This window comes from Sturnira hondurensis, unplaced genomic scaffold, assembly GCF_014824575.4.
Source record: "Sturnira hondurensis isolate 20B ecotype Veracruz unplaced genomic scaffold, ASM1482457v3 Scaffold0007036, whole genome shotgun sequence".
Taxonomy (NCBI): Eukaryota; Metazoa; Chordata; class Mammalia; order Chiroptera; family Phyllostomidae; genus Sturnira; species Sturnira hondurensis.
The window spans coordinates 5971680-5999069 of NW_028079667.1; the positions used below are offsets into that span (position 1 = coordinate 5971680).

General features: G+C 36.9%; 1 protein-coding gene and 1 pseudogene across 8 annotated transcripts in view; one reads left to right on the top strand and one right to left on the bottom strand.

Annotated features, from left to right (window-relative positions):
• The window catches only part of WAC (WW domain containing adaptor with coiled-coil), a 91136-nt gene that overhangs the window by 14683 nt on the left and 49063 nt on the right, over positions 1 to 27390 (top strand). The window lies entirely within an intron of this gene.
• Positions 3780 to 5721, bottom strand: LOC118990420 (40S ribosomal protein S7-like; annotated as a pseudogene).

A 27390-nucleotide genomic window follows, 5' to 3' on the forward strand; every position in this document is an offset into this window, starting at 1 on the left:
GAAGGAAGTATTCCAAGTCATGAAATCCAAAGACCTACAACCAAGATTGCTTTATCCAGCAAAACTTTCATTTAGAATGGAAGGACAGATAAAGTGCTTCTCAGATAAGGTCAAGTTCAAGGAGTTCATCATCACCAAGCCCTTATTATATGAAATGTTCAAGGGACTTATCTAAGAAAAAGAAGATGAAAAATATGAACAGTGAAAGGACAGCAAACTCACAGTTACTAACAACCACACCTAAAACAAAGCAAACCAAGAGGACAGCTAGATCAGGAGTGGAACCATAGAAATGAAGATCACATGGAGGGTTAGCAACGGGAGTGGGAGGAGGAGAAGGGGGGAGAAGATCCAGAAAATACGTAGCATAGACAGTAGGTAGAAAATAGGGGGGAGGGCAAGAATAGTAGGGGAAATGTAGAATCTAAAGAACTTGAGACCCATGGTCATAAACTAAAGGGGAGGAAGGATGGGGGAGGGGGCGTGCAGGGTGGAGGGGAATGAAGGGGGTAATAGAACAACTGTAATGGTATAATCAATAATATATATATATATAAAAAAACTTAAAAGATAAAAGTAGCTAGTTGGCCATGGCTGGTGTAGCTCAGTGGATTGAGCGCAGGCCTGAGAACCACAGGATCGTGGTTGGATTCCCAGTCAGGACACATGCCTGGGTTGCAGGCCAGTTCCTGGTTCCGGTTCCCGTTCCCAGCAGCAGATGCATGAGAGGCAACCATACATTGATATTTCTCTCCCTCTCTCCTTCCCTTCCCCTCTAAAGATAAATAAATAAAATCTTAAAAAAAAGAAAAGAAAAAAGTAGCTAGTTGGCATGTTAATTCCAACACATTAAAAATCCCTTAGGTGGCCATGACTGTTAGACTAGTATTAGTTACTTTATTATAGTCCTATAAAGTGTTACGTGTAATTTGAAAAATAAAATAACATTTTGAACTTTATAGTGTTATTTACTAATTTTGACTGCTCCTTTTCTACATCATTTTCTCTTAAATTTTCTTAACTCCATGTGTCACTAATTAGATTTTATAGTTTTATATTCTATAGAATATTAGGCAAAATCATCCATTGGCTTTTTGGGTTTAATTTTTTTGGAGTCTGTTTTCTGAATATAATTCTATATTTGAATAGCCTATCTGGTTTCTCAAGCTTATGGAAATTAAGATTTTTCCTATAATTATTTTTAGTTAATGATTCATTGTATTGATTTTTTATTCCTTAAAAAATGACTGAAATGTTATATTAATTGAAGATCATTTCTTACCAAGAAAAAAAATGCAATGCTAATGCTGCATATTTTATAGCTCTTGAGTGTGCGCATTTTGATAGTAAAACTTACTTTATTTTTCTTTTAGAGTTTAAAATGAGAGTTTATTAGTGAAGCAGTGAGACATAGGAGTGGCTACTCTACAGAGAGTGTAGGCAAAACTGACTTGTAGAAGTAAAGTCAGTTAAAGAATATAGACTTATTTCAATCCAGCAGTGGCTTTTATAGCAGAGCCTTTTGGGATTCAGTTCACATCTTGTTGAAAATTCAAAACGCACAGTAACATCTTTTTTTATTTAAATCCTCACCCAAGAGTATGTTTATTGATTCTAGAGAAGAGGGGGAGAGGGAAACATCAATGTGACAAAGAAACATCGATTGATTGCTTTTTTGTATGTTCAGGGCTCCTTGACCCAGGATCAGACTTGCAACCTTTTTTGGTGTATGGGATGATGCTCCAGCCAACTAAACCACCCAGCCAGGGTGTAACAGCATTCTTAATTTCTCTTTAATCCCATTTGTTTTTGCTCTGAAACGGTCTTAACCAGTTTTTCTTCTACCTTACTTACCAGTATTTTCATTGAATTGTTCACTTTTTAAAATAGTGGAACCCATCTTCAATTTAAAAATTAGTTTAAGATATTTGAGTAAATATGTTACAGGCTCTGAATTGTTTCTCAGAGAATAAATGTTTTGAGGATTAACATTTGGAGACTGCTTAAGGTGAATGTTTTGAAGGTTCTTACTGACTTTTTCATATGAATATTCTAATGTTTATTTTTTTAATCATTACATTGTCACCTTCCCAATTTTGTCTGTGTTTATTCTTTAGGACATGAGTTTTTAAAAAGCTATTTTCTGGTTTTGAAAAAGTACCAAGTTATTTCTATAGAAGTTGGAATGATGTGTTATGGGTTTTCCTTTCCTAGGTTCAGAGTTGGTTAAATAGTAGAGAAATTCAGATTTATTGGTCAGAATGATACTTAAAGTTTAGTTTGTTAGCCCTTTCTCTTCTTTATGTGTGTGTTGACGTGCCTTGATGACTCTGTAAGTGATATACACAATGTCTTGTCCTCATCAACCCTACTTAGCACCTGTGGACACATGCCGAAGACTTCTTTTATGGAGTCAATGCATCCTATTATTTGGTCTTCCTCCTTTTCTATTGCCTTCTGTTTTTCCCCAGCATTGTTGCCTTTTCTAAAGAGCCCTGCTTGCTGATGGTTTTTCTGAAATAGTCAGGACAACTTCAGTTGTGTCATTTATTTACAGTGATATTTCAGGATAAATTGCTCCAGGCCCCACTTGTTCATCTTTCTGGCAGTTCAGGGTATTCGTAGAGCTCTCCTCCAGCACTGTATTTGAAATCTGTTTTTCTCCTATTGGCCTCCTTCACTTAGGCATCTGTACATAGTCATTGGAAATATGAGGGTGTGGATGACCTTATCCTTGGTCTCTCATGACACGTCTTTGCTCTTAATGATCTTTCCTAATTTCTTCCTTTACTGCCCTTTTGAGTCTCAGCCTTCTTTTCATTTTTTGGCTGCAGTCTCCCATTGGAATTGATGAGTGAACCAAGGTAAGCAAAATCTTTTTGTAATAATTTTGATAACTTCATTGTCTGTGTTAAAGTTGTATATGCCTTCTGTAGGTCTTCATTGTCTTTGTTAGAGTTTTGTATGCCTTCTGTGGTGATATTTGTCTTCCTCATGTTCAAATGCAGTCCTGCTATGGTGCTTTCTTCAAGTTTCATCAGAAGTCATTTCAAATCATTGTTGCTTTTCACCAGTAAGATGGTATCACCACATATCTTAAATTGTTGCTAGTCCACCAGTTTTTACCTCTCTCTCCTCTGGGCTTTACCTATGTGTACAGATTAAACAAGTCGGAAGATAAGATATACCCTTGTCGGAAGATAAGATATACCCTTGTCTACCCTCGGAAGATAAGATATACCATAAGACACCTTTGCTTGTAGGAAACCATTTTGTCTCCATATTCTGTGACAGCGACTTCTGTCCACAATACAGGTTATATACATTAAGTGCACCCATTTCTTTTAGAGCAACTCATAACTTTTCATAATTTATGCAGAGGCTTACTGCAGTCTAAAACAGACTAACCTTGTGAAATTCTTTGAAGCACTCCAGTATCTCTAATCTTTTCAATGGCATTTAGATTGGTACCAGTGGAGAAAGAGAAGCATATAGAAGGCTTCTGATTTGTTTTGTGCAGTGTTACTTTAGAAGTCCCTTACTGGTCGTTTTCTGAGGTTTTTTTTTTTTTTTTTTTAGATTTTATATATTTATCTTTAGAGGGGAAGGGAAGGAGAGAGGGAGAGAAACATCAATGTATGGTTGCCTTTCGTGCATCCCCTGCTGGGAGTTGGCCGGCCTGCAGGGAACTGTCCTGCAACCCAGGCATGTGCCCCGACTGAGAATCGAACCACGATCTTCTGAGTTGCAGGCCTGCGCTCAGTTTTCTGAGTTTTTAATAAACGTGTCAGAGATCATATTAATGAATTACTACCACCTGAAATTTAAAACCTAACAAAAGATTGTTGAGTCATAGAGCCAGAACTCTTTGTATATTGACTGCATTCTGACTGTAAGAAAGTTTCTATTTGGATTTGGATATATGTATCTTTCAATGTGGTATCCTGCTAGAGATAGATTGTTGTTAACTTGGTAATAGGAATTAAGATGAAAAAATGTAAAGTGGAAAGAGCATCAGTCTTAGCATCTCAATGTCATGATTTTTGTTTTGCTGGTAATTAGCCTTTTGACTCTTGGCAAGTCATATAACTTCTTGGCTGCTGCTTTTGTTTTCTTTCCCATTTTTTCAACAAGGTTGAATTGATTAATTTCCCAGTTTCAAATAAATGGCTTGAGAGATGTGCAGGAAAACCTGATTTTTGTGCTTTGATTTATGCTTCTGTATATTTGCTGTGTGTCCTGCCATTTCATGGTAACTAAATTCTTCCTGCCAAAATTGTAATAGAGTGTGCTTGGCTTCTTGTGTTTGTGTGGGAACTTCTGGAATATTAACCACCAGTGTTCATTTAGCTTTTTTTTAGCTCATTATCTATGTAGAGGAGAGTGGAATGGCATAACAGTTTTCTCTATCTATTAATTTAAATTGAGAAACCAGGATGAAAAATTTCAAGACTATTGTAAGCAGAAGTCCTAAAGTTTTAACTGTATATACTGTAAAAGTTAAGTTTTGTTTATATAAAAAAAATGGTTTAGTTTGTAACCTTGTCAGTAAATACATCACCTAATTTTTTTTTTGCCCACCAAATACAATATTTGTTGTTTTAAGTTGGGAAATACTCATTTTGACTCAAAATACCGAGCGTTAAATATTTGAAAGTCAAATCTGCTGAAATAACCAGTTTTGGTTGGCTTACTTTAAAAATACGAAAGATACTAATTTTATTTTCCAGAAATTTTTGTGTATTTATATTTTAAATATATAGCCTTTTTTGTTTGTTTTTTACTCATCAATGAAATATGTAGGGTATCACAAAACAAATGTATAATGCATCTATATAATGCCATTTAAGACTGTCATTTAAATTGGCTTTAAGTTTATAGTATGTAAGTATAGTGTAAATATTTTTATTTTGAATGATATTTTAATCATTTTTGTTTACAACTGAAACTCGGGGAAATAAAAATTAATATTCTTGCCCTGTGAACATCTCATAGATACCAGCAAAGGTTTCAACTTTGTGTTTCACGTTGTTCTGGCCTTCTCCAAATGAACCTTTATGAGCTGGCTATTGTCAAATTTTGTGTAGATTTTCTTGCCCATGATTTCACTTGGAAAAACCAAGTCCATTCAGTCACATTTCAAGTGGCTATCAAGTTCAGCCCCTGGGACACTGTTTTTTTTTTAGTGACGTTTTCAAGTTACCTTGTGTAGAATTCTCTTGAGTGATAGACAGTGTGCTTCCCACTGAACTTTTTCTCCCAACCCCTGTTGCAGCTGGACTTGGATTTTCTGGAAAGATTTCAGTTGAAGAAAAACTTTCCAACTGCCACCCACTTGTTTTTCTTGGTTGCTGTGATCTCCCATAGCTGGGTCTCAGGTCTGAGTTGGTATCTAGCTCCAGCAGAGCCTGGGAAATGCCGCGCTCAAACCTCTCTGGCGTCTTGCCATTGGGCTTCACGATCTTGGCACTGAAACTGAACATGGCCTTCCTTGGTGAGCTCCCACCTGGGAAAAGACAGTGTAAATATTAATACCTAAATTTGGAAATTTATTTTTGGTTAAAAATGGAATTTTCAAAATGCAGATAACTAGCATGAAGCAAATATTTGTCAAATGCAGGTTTTTATGGCTATGGAATGAGCACTGAGGTTTGGGTGAAACATGCTTGCTGTCCCTTAGATTTTTGCCTCTGAAACAGCTAGCTCTTCAATCTATTCATTTTTTTTTTCTGACTCAGGTCATTATCCTCTGCAAAGGAATAGCCTACGATAGCACTCCTTCCTTCCCTCCAGTTTTATTCCTCGAATCAGAATTACCTTTTGAGAAAAGCATGTTTGCTAGTTTTTGGTATAAAAATCTTTTTCTTCTAACTGCCCATAAGGTAAAGTCCAAATGTTTCAATGAACAGCCTACTGCATCTCTGTTTTTCTAGCCCTCCTGTGTGCTTCAGTTCTTGGAAGATAAAAGCGTTTTGTCATGCACGTGTGAGAACTTCCACACTTGCTATTTCCGTTTAGAATACTATCTCTGCTTCAGCTGCTTTTGCTTAGTTAATTCCTTCCTATTTTTCAGGCACTTACTTAGAAATTATTTGTAACCTTTTATGGTGATTATCTTGTGGGATCCGAAAACAAAGCTCATTTCCCCTCTCAAACCTCTTCCCACTGTTTCTCCTTCATTTTGTTAAATAGAAGCTCCAGCCTCCTAGTTGCTTAGGTCAGTAATCTTGAGTCTTCATTACTGGTCTTTCTGCTTTCCTACTTTCTAACTCTTCCGTTTATTCTCAGTGCAGCAATCATATCAAGTCACTCCTGTGCTCAAAATTCTCTGAACGGTTCTTACAAAGGCCCACAGGCCTATCCAATTTATTACTCACCCCATTATTATCTCTCTGACTTTATGCCTCTAGATTCTCTTCCTGTGCTTGAGGCACACATACCTCTTGGTAGAGCATTTCAGGCACATTTGTGCCTCACAGTCTGTTTTTGCTCTTCCTTCTCACTGGATATCTCAGATATCTTCTTTCATTTAGGTAGTTTGCAAATGACATATAAAATGGGTGGTTAAGAATAATTACTAGAGTTAATAACATCGAATGAATTGAAATGGTATAAGCGAAGGGATTATAGTGGCATCTGTGGCAATATGATTCTTACTCAGGGCTGCAACAGATTGTTCAAAGGCTTGGTTTCTCTGTAAGTCTTTCCTCCTGCCAGAGGGCTAAAGATCTGATTTTCAAGACTAAATCCTGTGCAGTTATTTAGGATCTATAGAGGGCTGTTTTGTTTTTGTTTTTTGTTTTTTAAACAAAGTGAAAATGTACTGCCAGTAATATTTTGTATTTTTAGTACACTTTACATTGACTGTTATTCTGTATTAGTTTCATGTGTACAACAAAGTGATTAGAAAATCACGTACATTACATAGTGGCCCTTTTGCTGCTTCAGGTACCCACCTGACCCCATACATATTTATCAAGATATTATTGCCTATATTCTCTATGCTGTAATCTATATCTCTGTGTATTTAGTAACTACCAGTTGTACTGCTTAATTTATTCACCTTTTCACCCAGCCCCCCAACTTCCTTCCCCTTTGACAAGTGTTGGTCTGTTTTCTGTATCTGAGTCTGTTTCTATTTTGTTTATCTTGTTCATGAGATCCCACACATAAGTGAAATCATATGATACATGTCTTGTTCTGTCTGACTTAATTTGCTTAGTATAATATCCTCTAGGTCTGTCCACACTCTCACAAAAGCTAAGATTTCTTTTTTTAAAAATATATTTTATTGATTATACCATTACAGTTGTTCTATTCCCCCCTTCATTCCCCTCCACCCGCACACTCCCTCCCCCACCCTTCTCCCCCCTTAGTTTATAACCACGTGTCTCAAGTTCTTTCGATTCTATATTTCCCCCACTATTCTTGCCCTCCCCCCTATCTATTTTCTACCTACTGTCTATGCTATTTTCTGTGCCTTCTCCCCCCTTCTCCTCCTCCCACTCCCCTGTTGCTAACCCTCCATGTGTTCTTCATTTCTATGGTTCCACTCCTGATCTAGCTGTCCTCTTGGTTTGCTTTTGTTTTAGGTGTGGTTGTTAGTAACTGAGTTTGCTGCCCTTTCACTGTTCATATTTTTCATCTTCTTAGATAAGTCCCTTGAACATTTCATATAATAAGGGCTTGGTGATGATGAACTCCTTGAACTTGACCTTATCTGAGAAGCACTTTATCTGTCCTTCCATTCTAAATGAAAGTTTTGCTGGATAAAGCAATCTTGGTTGTAGGTCTTTGGATTTCATGACTTGGAATACTTCCTTCCAGCTCCTTCTTGTCTGTAAGGTCTCTTTTGAGAAATCCGCTGACAGTCTAATGGGTACTCCTTTGTAGGTGACTGTCCCCTTATCTCTTGCTGCTTCCAGGACTCTCTCCTTCATTTTAATCTTGGCTGATATAATTATGATGTGCCTTGGTGTGTTCCTTCTTGGGTCCAACTTCTTTGGCACTCTCTGAGCTTCCTGGATTTCCTGGAAGTCTATTTCCTTTGCCAGATTGGGGAAGTTCTCCTTTATTATTTGTTCAAACAAGTTTTCTACTCGTGGCTGTTTCTTTTCCCCTTCTGGTACCCCTATAATTCGGATGTTGGAATGTTTAAAGATGTCCTAGAGTTTCCTAAGCCTCTCATTTTTTTGAATTTTTCTTTCTTCATTCTTTTCTGGTTGGATGTTTTGTTCTTCCTTCTGGTCCATTCCATTGATTTGAGTCCCAGTTTCCTTTCCATCACTATTGGTTTCCTGGACATCTCCCTTCATTTCAATTAGTTTAGCCTTCATATGTTCCTCTAATTTGTGACTGTGTTCCTCTAATTTGTGACTGTGTTCCTCTAATTTGTGACTATAATCTACCAGTTCTGTGAGCATCCTGATAAATAGTGTCTTGAATTGTGCTTCTGTGAGAGGCTGGCAATTTCTTGGTCGCTGATAGTTATCGGCTCTGGGACTTTGAGTTCTTCTTGCGCCATCTTTTGGGCTGTTCGTGCCCGTTCCGTAGCTGGATCAAAGCCCTAAAGTGTTCATTAGAGCAGGGCAACTCAGTCGCTGGGTTGTGACGTTGTATGTGGGGGCGGGGTCAAAGAGGAGCTATGGTGTCCTGTCTGCTGCCTGCCGCCGCGGCCCCCACCGTCACCGGGCCACGTGTTTCGTTCCACTGCACTCGAGTGTGCCACTGCCATCAGCCCTCCACCACTGGGTTCGCCCCCTGGGGCCTGTGTGGTCCGTCTCACTGTGCGCGAATGTGCGACCCCGGTCAGTCTGCCCCACACCCCGACTGGTTCCGGGCTGCCTGGGCGCCTAGGTCGGGGGATCTGTCCTGCCCGTCCCTGCTCTGCTGCTGGCTCCGCCTCTCTTACCGTTCCCATTGAATGGTTAGTGGTTGTCAGACTTCCGTATAATTCAATTTTCTGTTCTTTGGCTGTGTCTTTGTTCTCCAAACCTTTGTTGTATTCAAACTTGGTTGTGGGAGAAGGCATGGTGTTTCCACCTATGCCTCCATCTTGGCTGAAGTCCTGGTTCTTACCTTTTTTGACTGACTTTTTTGCTTAGCATTATATTCTCCAGGTCCTTTCATGTGGTTGAAATGGCAGTACTTTATCTTATTGCTGAGTTAAGTACTCCGTTGTCTGTATGGACCACATCTTTATCCAGTCATCTATCGAAGGGTGCTTTGGTTGTTTCCATGTCTTGGCCACCATGAATAATGCTGCCCATTTTTTAATTGGGTTGTTTGGTGTAGAATTTTTAATATACTTTGGATACTAATCCCTTGTTGGAACTATTTGCAAATACCCTGTTTGGTTGGTTTCCTTTTTGGTTTTTTGGTGGTTTATTTTGTTGTGCAGAACCTTTTTAGTTAGATAGAGTCCGATTTATCCATTTATTTATTTTTGTCTTTACTTCCCTTGCCTTTGGGGTCAAATTCATAAAATGTTCTCCATGAGCAAGGTCCATAAGTTTAGTGCCTATGTTTTCTTGTATGCAATTTATTGTTTCAGATCTTATATTTAGGTCTTTGATCAATTTTTAATTATTTTTTTCACATGGGGACGAACTAATCTAGTTTCACTCTGTGTGTGTGGCTTTCAATTACCCCAGCACCCTTTATTGAAGAGGATTTCTTTTCTCCATTGCATGATTTGGCTCCTTAGTCAAAAATTATTTCCTCATATATATATGGTTTTATTTCTGGGTTCTCAGGTTTGTTACATTGGTTCTCTGTCTTTTTTTTTTTTCTCCAATACCATGCTGTTTTGATGTTTTGTAGTATAATTTGGAGTCAGGTAGTATGAGACTTCTGGCTTTCTCCTTTTTTTGTAAGGGCTCCTGTGGTTATTTGAGATCTTTTGTGGTTCCATACAAATCTCATGGTTTTTTTCCTTCTATTTAAAAAAAATGTCAATGGAATTTTAATGGGGATTGCACTCAATGTATATATTGCTTTGAGTAATAGGGACATTTTATTACTATTTTTTTAGAAAGAACCTGAATAGACACTTATTTTTTTTAAATTTTATTTATCATTAGAGAGAAAGGGAAGGGGAGAAGGAGAGAAATATCAGTGTATGGTTGCTTCTTGTGAGTCCTGTCCTGGGGACTGGCCTGCAACCCAGGCATGTGCTGTGACTGGGAATTGAACTGCGATCCTATGGTTCGCAGGCCCAAGTTCAAGCCACTGAGCTACACCAGGGACATTTTAACTGTGTTTATTTTTCCAGTCTGAACACAGAATATCTTTCCATTTCATTATGGCCTTTTCAATGCCTTTTAATAAGGCTTTTGAGTTTTTAGTATATAGATCCTTCACGTCCTTTGTTTAGTTTATTCCTAGGTATTCTTTTTGTTGAACCATGAAAGAAGTTTTTATTCATTCTTTTTCTGAAATTTTATTGTTAGTATATAGGAATGCTGTGGAGTGTCTGTACATTAATTTTTATTCTCCAACGTTATGTATTATTTTTGATAGGTTTTTGGTGGGAGTCTTTAGGGTTTTCTATATACAGAATCATGTCATCTGCAAAAAGGTGACAGTTTCACTTTTTTCTTCACTATTTGGATGCCTATTCTTTCTCTTGTCGGATCGCTGTGGCTGGGATTTTGAGTACTGTGTTGATTAAGAATTGTAAAATTGGATATTCCTGTCCTGTTTCTTATTTTAGAGAAAAAGTTTTCAGTTTCTAATCACTGAGTATGATATTAGCGTAAGTTTCTCACATATGGCCTGTATTATGTTGAGGTACTTTCTGTACCTATTTTATTCGTTATGTTTTAATCATAAATGGACATTGTGTCTTAATCAAATGCTATTTTTCTACATCTGATAAGATCATTATGAAAATACTGTTTTATTAATGTGGTATATTGATGAGTTTGCATATTTTGAACCATCCTTGTGTCCTTGGAATGGACCCCACCTGACTGTGATGTGTTATTTTTTTTAATGTATCATATTTGTTTTCCTAGTATTTTGCTTAGGAATTTTGCGTATGTATCATCAGTGATATTGGTCTGTACTTTTCTTTTCTTTTCTTTTTTCTTTTGTATTATTTTTGCCAGGTTTTGGCACCAGGGTTTTCTAGGCATTATAACGTGTTAGGATAGTGCTTCAGTTTTTTTGGAAGAGTTTGAGAGAGATACAGGTATCTTTTTGAGTGTTTGATAGAATTCACTAGCAAAGCCATCTGATGGTCCTGGGTCTTACTTTTTGGGAGTTTTTTTTTTTTTTTTTAGATTTTATTTATTTATTTATCTTTAGAAGGGAAGGAGAGAGGGAGAGAAACATCAATGTATGGTTGCTTTTTGTGCGTCCCCTGCTGGGAGTTGGCCTGCAGGGAACTGGCCTGCAACCCAGGCATGTGCCCTGACTGGGAATTGAACCGCGATCCTCTGGCTCGCAGGCCCGCGCTCAATCCACTGAGCTACACCAGCCAGGGCTGGGAGGTTTTTGATGGTTGTTTCAATTTTCTCACTGTTGATTAGTCTATTTATATTTTCTAATTTTTCATGATTCAGCACTGAAAGGTTATATATTTCTAGGAACTTACCCATTTGTTCCAGGTTATTGAATTTGGTGGGATATAGTGTTTCATTAAGTACCCTATTATGGTCCTTTGTGTTTCTGTGACATCTTCTCTCCTTTGGTAACTTCTTCTCCCCTTTTATTCCTAATACTTTTTAATTTTATATTTTAAAAGATTTTATTTATTTAAATAATTTTTTATTTTTTTTAAAGATTTTATTTATTAGAGGGGAAGGAGAGAGGGAGAGAAACATCAATGTATGGTTGCCTTTCGTGCATCCCCTGCTGGGAGTTGGCCTGCAGGGAACCGGCCTGCAACCCAGGCATGTGCCCTGACTGGGAATTGAACCGCGATCCACTGGTTCGCAGGCCTGTGCTCAATCGACTGAGCTACACCAGCCAGGGTAAGATTTTATTTATTTTTAGAGAGGGGCGAAGGGAGGGAGAAAGAGGGAGAGAAACATCAATGTGGTTGCCTCATGCATGCCCCTGTACTGGGGACCTGGCCCGCAACACAGGCATGTGCCCTGGCCTGGAATCAAATTGGTGACGTTTTGGTTTGTGGGACAATGCCCAACCAACTGAGCCACACCAGCAGGGCCTGAAATCTATTTTGTCAGATATAAGTATGGCTATACCTGCTTTTCTGTGGATACTATTTGCTTGGAGAATCATTTTTCACTCTTTCACTTTGAGTCTGTCTTTGTCTTTGCAGCTTAGATTTGTATTCTAAAGACAATATATGGTTGGGTTTTATTTTTGATCCGGTCTGCTACACTGTGCCTTTTTATTGCCGAATTCAGTTCATTTACATTTAGAGTAGTTATTGGTGTATGAGGGTTTTTCTACAGTCACTTTTTCTTTTGTTTTCTGGTAGTTTGTGGCTCCATTGTTTTTGTTTTGTTTTGTTTTTTGTTTTGCGAATGTTGTTTTAGTTTGGTGGTATTCCATACTTTCTTTCTCTCTCCCCACCAACCCCCTCTCAATTTTTAAGTTTTGTGTCTCAGTTTAGGGTTTTTTGGTGTGTGGTTGCCATTAGATTTATGAAGAAGAAAGTTTTATGTATGCAGTATTCTTTTTCCTTTTGAATGTGTCTGCTCTCTATTTGCAAATTCAGGCTTTTCCTTCCCTCCTCTTCCATGTTTTTCTTTCACAAATTATGAAACATGATTTCAGATATTTCACAGATTATCCGGGTTTATGCTGTTAAGTTTGTTGATGATCTTTCTCATATTTTTGTGACCTTTTGTGTTTTGGTTTTCAGAATAATCCCCTTGAGTACTTCCTGCAATAGAGTTTTCCTGGCGATAAATTCTCTCAGTTTCTGTATGTCTGGAGAAGCCTTCATTTCTCCTTCATATTTAAAGTGTAGCTTTGGTGGCTATATTTTTCCTGGCCAATAATTTCTCTCTTTCAGTGGTTTGACTATTTGGTTCTACTTGTAGAGTTTCTGGTGATAACTTTTATACGTTACTTCTTTTCCTTGAGTGCCTTGAGAATTCTTTCAGTAGTTTTTTACAGTTTCAATACAGTGTGCCTTGTGGAAGGTCTTTTAAATTGTGCTTATTAAGTGTTTTGATTTTGCTTCTTGGATTCAGGGATCTAGTTCTTTGCATAGGTTTGGGGAGTTCTTATCAACTATTTTTTTGAATAGGCTGTCCCCTTCTCCCTCTCTTTTTTTATTACACCTGTTATTTTTAAATTACTTTTTCTGGTGGAGTCGGATAGTACACTTAGAGTTCTTTCATTTTTTTTATTATGCTCAAGTCTCTCTCTTTTCTCTGTACCATTTCTAAATTTCTATCTTCAGTATCACTAATAGTGTGTTCCTCTTTCTGGTTCACTGTATTTTCTGTGCTTAGTACTTCATTCTCGATCTCTTTATTGAGTGTCTCATGTCCAGAATTACTTTTTGGTTCTTTTTTAAAGTTTCAATCTCTTTGTTTTTTCCAGAACTTCAGTCTTGAGTTCTGTTATTAAAATCACATATTTCCTTGTCTTTAAGTTTGTTTTTTCTGGAGATTTTAATTTACTCTGTGAGCTGCCTTGTTACCTTGGTTATTCATAGTAGTTGATGGATTCCTTTTCTGTCTAATCATCTGTATGTGAGTGGCACTTCTCTAGTAGATTGATGAAAAGAAGTCTTTCTGTTGTTTTCCATCAGGTGGTGCTGAATCACAATTTTTTAGCTGTCTTGCACATCTCTGACTTTTCAGATCATGGGGTATTTGAAAATGGCCTATGTTCCCTGGGAAGGGGAGGCCCTCCCTTGTGGTCCAGTTGCTTGGGTCCCAGGGGACCAGCCCTGCAGCAGAACACTGTGTGTAATGGGGCTCCAATTCCGTGAAATCCCAGTACTGTCCTCCACAGCCAGACGCTATCAGAAGTGCAGCCTCAATGTGTAGGTGTGGGGTGAGCTGGCGGAATCTTGCCACCTCCTTTGTTGCTTGGCCCTCCCAGCAATGGAGACCAGCAGACTTCCGCATGTTCCTCCCCCCTCTCCTCGCCCCCTTTTCCACTCAACTAATTCTGACCCTAGGATTAGTCACAGTGGGTTCCCTTTGCTCAAAAGGTGTTTCTCTAGTACCAGTTTTTCGATTTGCAGATAATGAGCTCTGCAATTCCACAGGGAGGATGAGAGTAGGTGATCTCTGGGAGGTTAAGGGAAGGTGGCCAGGCCCCAAAGTTTTGTTTCTCTGTCTAGAATGCTGATTGCCAGACTACTGCGGCCGTACCTCTGTGCTTTGTCCCTGCCCAGGTCATTGGGCTCAGCCACAGCTTGCACTGCCCACTCCTGTAGTAATGCTCACTAACTCTTTTCACTTCTGCCCACTGAAGAAAGTGTTATCCACAACCTCCTTCTTCCCCTCTTAGCCCCATAATGAGCTCTGGGCTGCACTGCTGAGTCTATGGCTCCTTTGAGCTCCTCTCCCTTCTCACCTCCCTCTTTTGCTCCCACTTGTCCACCTTTAGATGTTTCAATGCATGGATATCTCAAACATGTTTGTATATTGAGCAGGGAATCCTTTGCTGAATTGTGGCTATTCAAATTGTTGAAACTTCGAGAGACCAAGGGGATCCCTCACACCTTTGTTCTTCTGATGGCACTCCTCTGTATTGAATGCATTTTCAATGCCAATAAGAATTACATATTGAGGCAATATAGCAAGAATATTATAAAGCTGTATTAATGTCTTAAAGTATTGTTACCTATATAAATCATATGATATTTTGGAAGCTTGTTTCTTAGAGATAAAAATTTACTTCTGTAAAACTATTTTTCTTTAGTTTTATGTAAGAAAACCAGCTTGTGCTGAGTTCACTTTTTTCATTTTCTTTTTGGTCCTTAATTGTACGTCATTGTGCCAAAGATTATAGTAATTGATATTAATGCCAGTACATAAAATAATACTGAGTTTTCTTCTGAATTAATAAAGTGTGGTATACTCAGGAAGTTCAAGGAACCCCAAGGTGCCACTGTCTTGGGGAAATGAAAACATTTTGCAATGAGTAGAACTTAATTTTTATATGCTATAGATTTTTTATTTGCTGTAACTGGCAGGCACCTAAGATGTCAAAGGTAGATTAGCAATGAAAGGTTAGAAAACATCAGAAATTCTAGTGTGAAGAAATCTGCAGTAGTGCGTTGGTACAAATCAACCAAGATGATTGTGTCGCTATTATAGATGGAATGTGTAAAGTAAGAAAACGTCACGAGGGGTGCGAGAGATTGGTATAGCATTCACAAATATATTGAGCATTACCAGTGCCAGGCTCTCAAACAGATAGTTTCTTAGGGGGAGGTAGATAGTTTTTTAAAAATTAATAATACATAAGTTGGAGAAGAGTGCTGCTTTATGGAAAAATACAGCGAAATAAGAGCAAATAAGAGTAGTCCTGGCAAGCAGTGGTTTGCTCTGTTAGAAATAGGTGTTGCTCTATGAAAATGAGGAAAGCGGACATGAATATGGGATGAGGGAAGTATATTCCAGGCAGCAAACAGTAAATGTCAAGGCCTTGTGGTAAGAGTCTGCTTAATGTGTTTGAGCAAGATAGCACCAGTGTAGCACCAGTGTTTTTAGAGTGGAGAAGTGATAAAAGATAATCTCAGAGAGGCAGCAAGGACCAGATCCTGAAAAACCTTGTAGGCTTTGAAAGGGATTTAGGCTTTTACTTAGAGTAAGATGAAAAGCCATTGGAGTGACTTAATTTACATGAATAAGAGAAGCAGGAGATCATTTAGGTCAATATCACATTAGTTGAAGTGAGAGATTAGGATGATACAATAGAAGTGGTGTGATTCTGGAAGTATTTTGCAAGCATCAATTGATGAACTAGAAATTTAGAATGTTGAAGCTGAAGTAGTTATGTATTGAAATGACCATGGAACAGAAGGTTTGAGGTGTGAGAATCTGGAGTTTTGTGTTTTGCTTGTGTTGGATCTGTAAGAATCCTGTTTATTGCACCAAAGGATATGGAGTAGGTCGATGGCTATGACTCTGGAGTTTTAGGAAGAGATTGGGCTGGAATCATCAGTACATAGAGTGAGTTTAAAATCATGAGACTAGATTCCATTCTAACTATAGAAAGTGAGTCAAGATCTGGGATTTGCAGACTTTCTCTGCAGGGCTAGATAGTAAATACTTTCATCTTCACAGCAATGGGCATTATATAAAGGAATGGATGTGATCGTATTTCACCAGCAGGAAGTTTGCCCACCCATGCTATAGGCAGAAGGGGATGGCTTTGGTTTGGTCCTGTGGTGCTATGGATGTTTAGAAATCAGGAACTGGGAAGGGACTAGCAAAGGGGATTGAAAGGTAGCAACCAGTGGAGTAAAAGAGAACCTAGAGTGAGTATATCTCCTGGAAGCCATGTGAAGAAGTGTATGCATTGACCTTGCTGAGAGCAGTTTCAGTGGACTTGGCAGTCAAGACCTGATTGGGGTGGATTTCTGAGAGTAGTAGGTGAAAAGATAGACAGTGACTGACAGACTTTTTATTAGAGGAATTTTGCTATAAAGTAGATAGAGGATAAAACCTATGGCTTGAGTAGGATGTGGATTAAAGAAAAGGTTTTTCTTTTTAGGCAATCAGTGCCACAGAAGCATATTGGTATAGTGATGGAACTGATTCATTGGAGGGAAACACTAGGAGAGTAAATGCTGGAGCACCATTGAGATTTAGTGTGCAAATTAAAGGGTTAGCCTTAGGTTGGAGCTAACAGTTCACTGATACTAAAAAGGCAGCTTATTACTATTGTAGTGTATACACTGATGATTATCTGCTATTTAAGTTAATTATTGCTGTAGAGATCACTGTAGCATCAGTTTTTACATTAAACATGGGAGGTTTTGCTTAAACTGCATAGCAGTTTCTCAAATAACGATGTTCGTTAAATGTAGTTTCATTATAAAATTGACAAGATGCCGTAGGAACTTTTGTTTGTATCAGTTAGCCTGTCATAAAATTGGTTTTGTTATTTGCTATTTCACCAGTCTCAGAACCTGCCTATCACACTGAGTGAGGACTTCTGTATTTGTTAAATGGGTCTCCTTAATGCTTTTAAAATACCATCTTTGTTACCATGTGTGTTCTGTAAAAGTGCCTTCACTGTTAGGAGCAAAAGAAGAGAGATCAAGTCCATTTTTAATCTGTTTCATACTGTATATCTGTTCTGGGTAAGACTTCATTTGGAGTTTCTTTTTCAAAGGTTTTGTTGAAAACCACTTTTCAAAATATTTTAATTTATATTCTAGAAATATGAAATGATAGATGGTAGAGTTAAAAGAATGGTATTGCAAGGTGGTGAAAAGCTGTAGCTCTCCGGAATTGTGTACTCCCCACTCAGTTAAGAAAGAAAACATCAGTTAAGGAAGCCCTTTGTGTAGTACTTTTTCCTCAGTCAATTATCGTTTGTATAACCACCCCACACCTTCCCTTTTCCCAGAATTGCCCTAATAATAAGTGCACTCCTATAGATTTTTTTGACAAAAATTTAGCCAAAAACAAAAAGTTCACTTTTAAAGGGCATCTTTAGAAAAGGATAGCTTATAGCTCTTTATATTAGGGTGAGTGAATATGTGTTGTTTTAATGGGATTTGACCCCAAGGGTAAGGGGGCAGATTATAGAACTTTCTAAGTTTTTTAATTAGGTTGGATTGTTGTTGAGATATACAGCTTCTTCCAGACTATTGAATTACAATCTTTTTGGGTTAGGGGGAAGGCAGAGAGCCAGGAACTGATTTGTTATATACAATATGCTGCAGACATTTGAGATTGTCTGTTTAAATTCTGTTTTCTAATAGTTTTTCTAAATTTCCAGTTCCTTAAACACAATTGAAAATCTGATTCAAATAGTGATCTAACATTTACAGCATACTTTATGGTCTGGTACATGTTGTCCTAGCACATAGTAGATGCTGATAATACGGTGATTTAATGAGCGAATAATGTTATGGTTAATAGTTCTGAATTTGAATATAACTTATGAATATACTTTAGGAGATAAGAAAAGCAACAAAAACTAACAAAATCGACAGTAGGTATTTTATTCTATTCTTTACTTGAAGGGTTAAAACTAAATGTTGGCTATTCTGTAGTAGAGGTCAATCATGTAAATAGTGATACATTAACAGTGTAGTGGTACAATGAAAATAAAATTAGCATTACAGCAAGAACCCATATGTCTTCCACATACTGACTCATTGTAAAATGTCTTACTACTTCCTCAGTTTGCTTGAGGATTAAATGGAATAAAGAACCTAAATTTTGTAACAGTCTCTACCATTTATAAGGTAATCAAAAAGTGTTTAGTGAGTTTTTTCCCTTTATACTACTGTTAGAATAAAAAAGTTTTTTAATTTAGGCACCAAGAAATATATTATTCTTTCAGTATTACTCTGTAGGAGTAATCTGACTCTTTTCCTGTACTAGAGATGTTTAGTAATACCTAATATCTGTCTTTTCTTAATGTTGGCTCACAGCTAAGCCTGATGGTTGTGTTCCAGGAGATAGAATAAGTGCAATTTTGGAGTTAAAGACAAGGGAAAGATTATATGTGGCACTGCTTTTTCTTTTATAGAAAATATTTCTTGAAATTTAACTCAATATGCTATATTTTATAGCATTAATCAGTTTGGTTTGAGAATTTCACAGTGAGTCATGACATGAAGTATCTTAACTCTGGTTACATTAAACTTTTTTGAAATTTATGGCAATTTAATGATAGCAGTACTAGAGACTACTGTGTTTTTAAGGACAGTTACAGTAAAATAGTATCTGAATAGAGACATTCTTTCTGAAATGGCATCCAATCTGAAAGTGTTTCTAAAAATCAAGGGACAAGCCCTGGCTGGTGTAGCTCAGTGGATTGAGCACGGGCCTGTGAAGCAAAGGGTTGCTGGTTTGATTCCCAGTCAGGGCACATGCCTGGGTTGCAGGCCAGGTCCCCAGTAGGGGACACATGAGAGGCAACCACACATTGATGTTTCTCTCCCATTCTTTCTCCTTCCCTTCCCCTCTCTCTAAAAATAAATAAATAAAATATTTTTTAAAAAATAAAAAGTAAAAATCAAGGGACAAGAACAAATGGGAAGGGGAAGTGTAGTGGGGAGTCATTGACATGATCGGCTAATATTGGTGTTGTGTGTAGAAAGCAAAATTATTTCTTTGGAGAAAAGCCATGGAGGTTAGACTATTGTGTGGAAGTGATTAAACATACATTAGTGGAGATAGGAAGTTCTTCGGCGATGGTGAGGAGGAATGATGAAAGCACCTTAGGCAAAAAGGACTTCATGCTTGAGGGCAGTGAGAATAAAACCACACCACCTATACTTGCTAACAGGCAGAATAGATGGAGCAGTCACAGTTCAGTTTAAACCCCAGCTGTTTTTTTTTTTTTTTTAGCTGGTTTACATTTTTTAAAAACCTCTTTATTTTTGAGATAATTACAGGTTTTTATGCAACTGTAAAAAATCTGTAGAGATCCAGTATACCCTTTATTCAGTTTGCTACAATGGTATTATCTTGCATGACTATAGCATATTATTGAAACAAGGAAATCAATATTGATACAATCCAGGAGCCCTTCTCAGATTTCACCAGTTTTACATGAACTTGTGTGTGTGTGTGCGTGTGCGTGTGTGTGCACCCGCGCTTAGTTCCATGCAGTTGAGCACATGAGTAGATAAACGTGATTACCGCTACAGTCAAGATACAGAACAGCTCCTCATGATTTCTTGTTCTACTCATTTGTAGATAGCCACAACCACCTTCCTCCTTCCATTCTTTCCTAACCTCTAGCCACCACTATTCTGTTCTCAGTCTCTAATTTTATCAGGTCAAGAATGTTATGTAAATGGCATCATAGTGTGTAACTTTTTAAGATTAATTTTTTTGAACTTAAAGTTCCCCTGAGAAACCAAGAGAGCAAGTATCAATAATGCATTTCTACCTCAGTTATACCTCAGTTTGTTTAACTATTCATGGTTGGGGGACATGGGGTTCTTTCCAGGTTTTGGCTGTTACCAATGGAGTTGTATATTCATGTACAAATTTTTGTGTGAAGTAACTTCTCAGTTTTTGTTACAAATACATAGGTATGATTGCTGGATTATATAGTAGTAGGTTAGCTGTTTAACTTTTTAATGACAATTGCAAGCAGGAAAATCATCACTCAACTATTGTCAATCATCAGACTATATTATAAATCATTACTGTTGCCAGAATTTGTTCTTCATCTCTGGTCCTCTCTCTGATGACATTCTTCTGTAAGTCATTACACAAATACCTGAAATTTTAAAAAAGGAAAGATGTTTCACTAGATGCTAATTTCACATTCTAATATTTGTATGTAATATGGCATGATAGTAATACACCAGATTTGCTTTTCATTTTGCTCAGAAAATAATATAAACAACTCTTCTGGATAACCAGAACAAATAAACAATTTGTTCAGTATATTATAGCAATTTATTTTTAACCTAACAAACTCTTGAGCTGTTACATATTTTCATAGAAGCACTTTTTGCTGCTACTCTTATTTTTTTACATTTAAAAATTAATTGAGCATTCAAAAAGCAGTGTCAATCTAGAATCTAACATTTTATAGCAATGTAGCATATGTACTATTCTGCCATTGTCGAAAACTTTACATTAGAATAAAATACAGTCAAATGGTAAATTACTGGATGTTATTTAATCTACCTTGAAGATTCAGGAGACATGAAAAGGTTGTAATACGTTGTAGCAATGCTAATTCTCAACCTATCAGGATTACTTGGGAAATTCAAACAAACTTGAAAATCCTTAAATAGTTAAAGGTGATAGTAAGGGAGTAGGAATCTTAACTGTTTATAAAGCATCTCAGTTTCTCTTGATACAAGTTTTGGGAAACTAAACTAAGTTCCAGGGAAAAAATGATTTCTATTTTATTCTCATAGTGTCTTGCAGTATCTTTGGTATGCAGTGAATGTTTAGTAAATTAAATACTTGTTAAATGATGAGTACTGTGGAGGGGTACAGGTGGAGTGTTATTGACTGCTTTTATAAAATAAAATTACAACGAAGGAAAAGTTGATAGTTTTAACATTTGCTGTATATCATTCACTTGCCACAAAACAAACAGTTCTCAAAATAAACATTTGGTAATTGTGCCTGTTGGTTTAAGATATTAAGCAGACGCTTTTAGCTGCATTCAGTCTGAAAAACACTGCTAGTTTGCCAGTTTTTTCATTTGTGAAATTACTTTGATTTTTCTTATGATTGTGTAAGTCTTGTTATTACTCACAAACGACATCCTTGTTGGAAAAATAATTCCTTAGGTCACATCCATTTCTTTTTTTTCTTAGCACAAGACATCACTATATTGTCTTTTGGCATTTAGTGTTTCCATGGAGAAGTCTGAGACTAGCCATCTCTTTGTTTTATAAGTGGCATGCCTCTGCCGCCTGGATTTTAGAATTCTTTATGCATAAAATTCAGCAACTTCACTAGAATGTAAAGATGTGTCAAATTTTATTGATTTTTTTAAATGATCTTTTTTCTGGTACATGGTGAGCCCCCTTCAGTCTCCAGATTCATATCTTCTTTATTTGAAGAAAGCTGTCTTTTATTATACTTCTGAGTGTTTCCCCTGTGTTCTGTTCTCTTTTTCAGAACCTCCAGTGTTACATATGTTGGCCTCATCTTTCACATTGGGCACCTGCTCTGGTGCTGTCACCTCTGTTCTTTTGTGCTGTATGCTTTGTGGTATTTTTCATCCCTTTGTTCCTTATAAGTTGACCTTGCTTGCAGCACTATTGATTCTTCTATTATTTCAAATGTGCTATTTGTGTTCATTGATTTCATTTCTTCTCTAGGTTCCTCCTCCTATTTGTCCTAGCTCCCTCCCACCCTGTATCCTTTTGTTCTGTTTCGTAGAATTTATTTTTTCTCTACTGTTTGACATAGAACAAACAGTGTGTGAAAAGTTACTGGTTTTCTGAGATTTCTTTCAAAGTATTTTCTCCACCTGTTTGTCACATACTCCCACTTTGGTGGGAGACTGTGCATTGATTTTGGGGTACTGTTTAAGTGAAATTATTCTGTTGAGATATATACAGTAGTTGGCAAAAAGTAGTTTTACGGTTGTGAGTATGCAAAACACCGAGTTCATTCTTGTATTACTATTTGTTAATTGTATTATTGTACAACTGTAAACCTATTTTTATCCATCCACCCCTGTGATTAGATTCCCTTTGATTTTGTTTCTTAATCTCTACACTGTTTTAATTGCATTTTTAGAAGTTGGTGGTTCATAATCTTAGTCTAGATCAGGGAAAGAAGTGTGTGAGTTGTCTGTTTGGAGGAGAATGGTAATTCAGAAAAGGAGCAGTTCATTTTTCTTTCCTCTGAACTTCCTTTGCATTTGATAAGTGTTCTCATCTGTGAGTCCAGGGAAAGGTTTAGTGTCATAGGGCTGTCCTGATTCAGATAGTTTTCCACTTAATTGGGCCCCCAAAAGTTAACTTACTGGGCCATTGGACACTTTTTCCCCATTTCTGCCTGCTATAGTTTTCAGAAAATGTATCCTAACATACTTAGGGGAATTGAATGTTGGCCTTCAGTATTATTCTACACTTGAGTGTAGATTTAGTTGTCTCTTGAAACCATTTGTTAGAACCAGTTTGTTTGGTTGTCATGACTTCCCTTGTTGGATTTTATTACATTTTGTTTTAGTTAATTTTGATATTTCTTCTTCTCCCCTCTGTACAACCCATTTTTATGCTATCTTTTGGGAAAAGTTGCCTTTAATGTAATTTTCATTATCAAATTTTTGCTCTGATTTATTTGTTAAAGATATATATATATATATATATATATATATATATACACACACATATACATATATATATATCATTCCAATCATGATGTAGCTTTTAAAGTCAATCCAAGAATAATCTGTTAAGATGACTTTTGCATGATTCTTTTCAGTGTTAAATATTGCTAATTTCATTGTCATGTGGGTTGCAAATTCCAAAATGTAGATAAGTGGTAAATAGAGAACATAAATGTTCTTCTGATTACATATTGTGATGTGTGTATGCTATGTGGAGGATAATATTGCCATGAAAAGTGATGATTATAAAGAACATGTATGTATGTCAAGGAACATGTATAAAGGACACATGGACAAAGCCAGAGAGGGGTAGGGTCGAAGTGGGGAGGTGGGAGTGGCTGGAGTGGGAGGGGAGTTGTAGGGGGGAAATGGAGACAACTGTACTTGAACAGCAATTAGAAAAGATGAACAATTCAAGATTTCCTTCTTTGCAACCAAAAATAAAATCAACTTTGACCATTTTCTTGAATCTTAATAATTACCAAAAAAAAAAAACATTCTCTGCATTGAAGTATGTGTGTGCTAGTCTGTCTTCCGAACTTGATTGTAATCTTTATGATCATACAGACCATATCTTATTATTTTTTTGTATTCTCAGTTGTTGGCATGGGGTTTGGCACATAGTTATTTCTCAAGAAATATCTGTTGACTAAATCCAAAATAACATTAAATTGTAAACATTTTTACAGAAAACTATATGTATGGTTCTAGAAAGTCTGATGAATTGTATTATCAAGAATCATCTGACCATTTTGTCTGCTGTGGAGACATACAATATTGCTAAGTACTTTTTATGTAGAAATTGTTTAGACTCCTGAGGGTACTGTAATGTTGCCTGTGTGAGGTTAATGAGGAGACTGAACCCTGAAGAAGTTGAGTAACTGGTTTGAGATTCCATACCCACTTAGTGAACTAGCCAGGATATGAGCCTGATGCTAGCCTATGTATGCATTTGTCTCCAAATGCATGTAAGAATATCCTCGCACAACACTGTTCAGAAAAATCTGTTTTTGTGAACAGTGACAGGATAGCATCCCTGTATAGTGCATATGAGTCCATAAATGTGTACACTTAAAGCATTGTTTTAGTGTTTCAACAAATAACAAGAGTTCCCAGCAGTGTGGAAAGAATGACATCTATACTTCTTTGCAATAAAAAAGGACTACTGGGAACTTGTCCAAGAAATGGTAATTAGAATCACGTATGTTGATGAATGAAGATGTTGCTGGATATGAAGTAGAAAAATCCACATATAAAGTAGTATAATTCTATTTTGGGGTATTATACGTACATGTAGAAAGAAGCCAATGAGGATAGAGTTATCTTTCCTAATGTTCTTCTGCAGCTTCTGAATATAATAGTAATGCCTCTTCTTTATTTTAGAAAATCAGGTAATAGTTATTGCAATTTCAAAAAATTAGTGAAAGCTCTTAATTGGGAATCTTGGTATTATTAAAAGGTATTGTTTGGCAGTAAATGGTCATTTATATGTAAAGATAACCCTGTTTGTAGTTTATCTTTTTCATGAACAGGAAACATCCATCTTTTCTTACATTTAGTGTTTAGTGCTTTGTTAGACATCTGAATTTTATCAGATGCTCTCTTGATATCTGTTAACATATTTTTAATAAATTAAATTCAAGCCCTGGTGTAGCTCAGTTAGTTGGAGAATTGTCTTGTAACCAAAGGGTCCCCCATCCTGAAGTATATGATTGCCAATTCCTGGGCACGTATGCGAGGCAACCAATTGACGCTTCTCTCTCTCATCCATGTTTCTCCCTTCCCCTCTCTAAAAAAGCAGTGAGAAAAATGTTCTCGGGTGGGGTTAAAAATGGTTTTTATTTTAAATTCAAGATTTATGTTCCTGCAAGTCTTGCATAGTCAGCCATTGCGCATTCCTGGACTGAGATGTGTATGTAATTGTGAATTACCTTAATTCTGTTATTGCTCTGTGGTTCTTGTCATTCTTGTCAGGATTTTGCAGATGTAGGTAAAACATTAGCAAGTATGATCTGTTGGCACTTCTCCCCTAATCATTCTGAGCATCTGTTTTTATTTTTAAGGTACTTTGCATCTGCCGCTTAATGTCTGTAAAATTGGTTTAGGCAATGTGGCGATGTTTAGTTTTCCCTTCAGTAGACAACCATTCCACAGTTGTGGACACACTGTGACATGTGACATGCAGACACATTGTCCAGTGTTTGGTTACTGTTAGCTGTATCCAAAACTGCAGTCCTGTCTCAACACAAAGTCAGGATGGCTAAGACACAGAAATACATAGACTTTGAATAAATATTGTTTGTATGTCTATTAAGAGACACTGAAGAGCAATATTTAAAATGTCTTATATGTAAGAGGAAACTTAATGTTTTCCTTGCAGTAACTCTGCTGTAATGTGCTGCCTTTTGTTTTGAATTCATAATTTTTAGGAGAAGCACTTTTTTGATAGAATGGAAGATAGAGCTGTTTTTCTTAAGTAGTGTGCATTTTCAGTGGGTGTTGCGGGTAATGAATGTCTTAAAACTTTTTTGCTGTGTCATATTAGTTATTTAAACAGGTGAAGTTTATATACCTGCATGTGATGCAGGGTTTCTTACTCCTGCTGGCCTTTTGATAACTATGGTAATCTATAGAGGTTATCTATATCATTTGTTTTTAAATGATGCTATAGGGAGCCAAGAGGTTCCAAGTTGATGGCTAGTTGATCCTTAATCCCACAGGAAGAAACAGAAAATATAAAGTAGATAAACAGATGCGGGGTGTAACTTGTGAATTGACGCCTAAAGGATGAGTGGTCAACCATATAAAGGATTCTATGGCTTAAAGTTGGAGGGAAATACTAGACAACAATTTTTCTAGAAAGAATCCTCTTTTTAGTCTTTTTGTGCTATCCTTAAAGATACATACACCTTAACCTCCTTTTTCAAGGTACAGTCAGTACTGTTCAAATGCATCGAAGAATACTCATAAACAAAAGTAGCTTAATGATTCATTTTCGTTTTTTTGTACAGAATTTTTAAAAAATATTTTTTTCCTTCCAAGGCCCTTGAGTAGTCATCAGTTTAACTTAGACTTACATCCCTTTTTATCTCATATAAGAATCTCATGTTTCTGTTAAACTGGTTTTACTCATTACCCTCAGAACTTGTCATCCTCTGCTTTCTGACTTTTGTGCGATTGCTTAGTTTCTCTTGACTGAGTTTATTCTTAAGTACACAGTTAAATCTCTTATGTTAAATAATCTTTGTAGTTTCTCTTACTATCTTAATGTAATTGAGAGTTTAAGTATATGAAACATGAAGGCATAGTGCATACTTACTTGAAGATTCCTTTATATTCATTTTTCACCTGTTCTTAGATAGAGGAATGCTGTGAGGCTCCCAAAATTGAAATGAACTACTTCTTGCTCCATTGATTAAAGTCAGAAAGTAAAAATTACTTGGAGGAGAGACCTGTAGGCATGCCAGGACCTGTCTCTCTTTTCTGTGTACTGTGTCTCAGAAGCCATTAGCTTGGAAAAGAATAATACTTGGTTTTTCAGCTACATTGTGTATTGCACACCCTTTGAAAATATGAGAATTTGGTAACTTTTTCTAAAACTGCTTTTGTTATTTTTCACACTAAACTATTCTTTTTCTCTTAAAGAAATGCTTTCATTAGAATAGCTACTTAGCTAATTTATTGGGTTGGTCAAAAAGGCCATTTATTTTTTCTATAAAATAAAAGACATTTTTTATTTGCACCAATAACTTTATTGATTTGGGTATTTTGAGTATGTTGGCTATCTTCCACTATTGGCTTCTAGTGGGTAGAGGCCAGGGGTGCTGTTAAACATCTTCTAATGCATAATACAGCCTCACAGCAAAGAATTACTTGGCCAGAATGTCTGCACTACCAAGAAACTTTGCAGAAACACTTGACACATTTGATCAATTACAGTGACTTCTCCATACACACTGCATGTATATGGAGTGGGAGATAGAGGTGAGGAGATAGAAGGATCTGGGGTAGGAAAGACTGCACGTGTACCCAAAGAACTCAAAGAGAACAGTTTAGCTAATTTGTGCAGTGAGCAAGGTGATGAGTGCTACAGGTTGAGTCTGGAAAGGGTAAGGGGGGCTAGAGAAGCTTGAATAGCTAGCTCCCCTCTATACTCTTTAAAATTCAAAAGATGTCAGATTTGAGATACCAGTTTGAAAGATTACTTCGACTATTCTGTAGAGTGTTTTGAAATGTAGATGAGAATGAGTGGGAGAACAGTTAGAATACCAGGGTGAACCCAGTGAATTTACTGGAGTAGGAATGAGGAGATCCTTACTCTGGAGGATTCATTTGACATATAGTCCTGTACTGCTAACTATTTGTTCTGAGTGATGCTGATACAAGTTCCTGTGATCACTAAAGCATCAAGAGCCATGTGTTGATAATTTTTCAAAG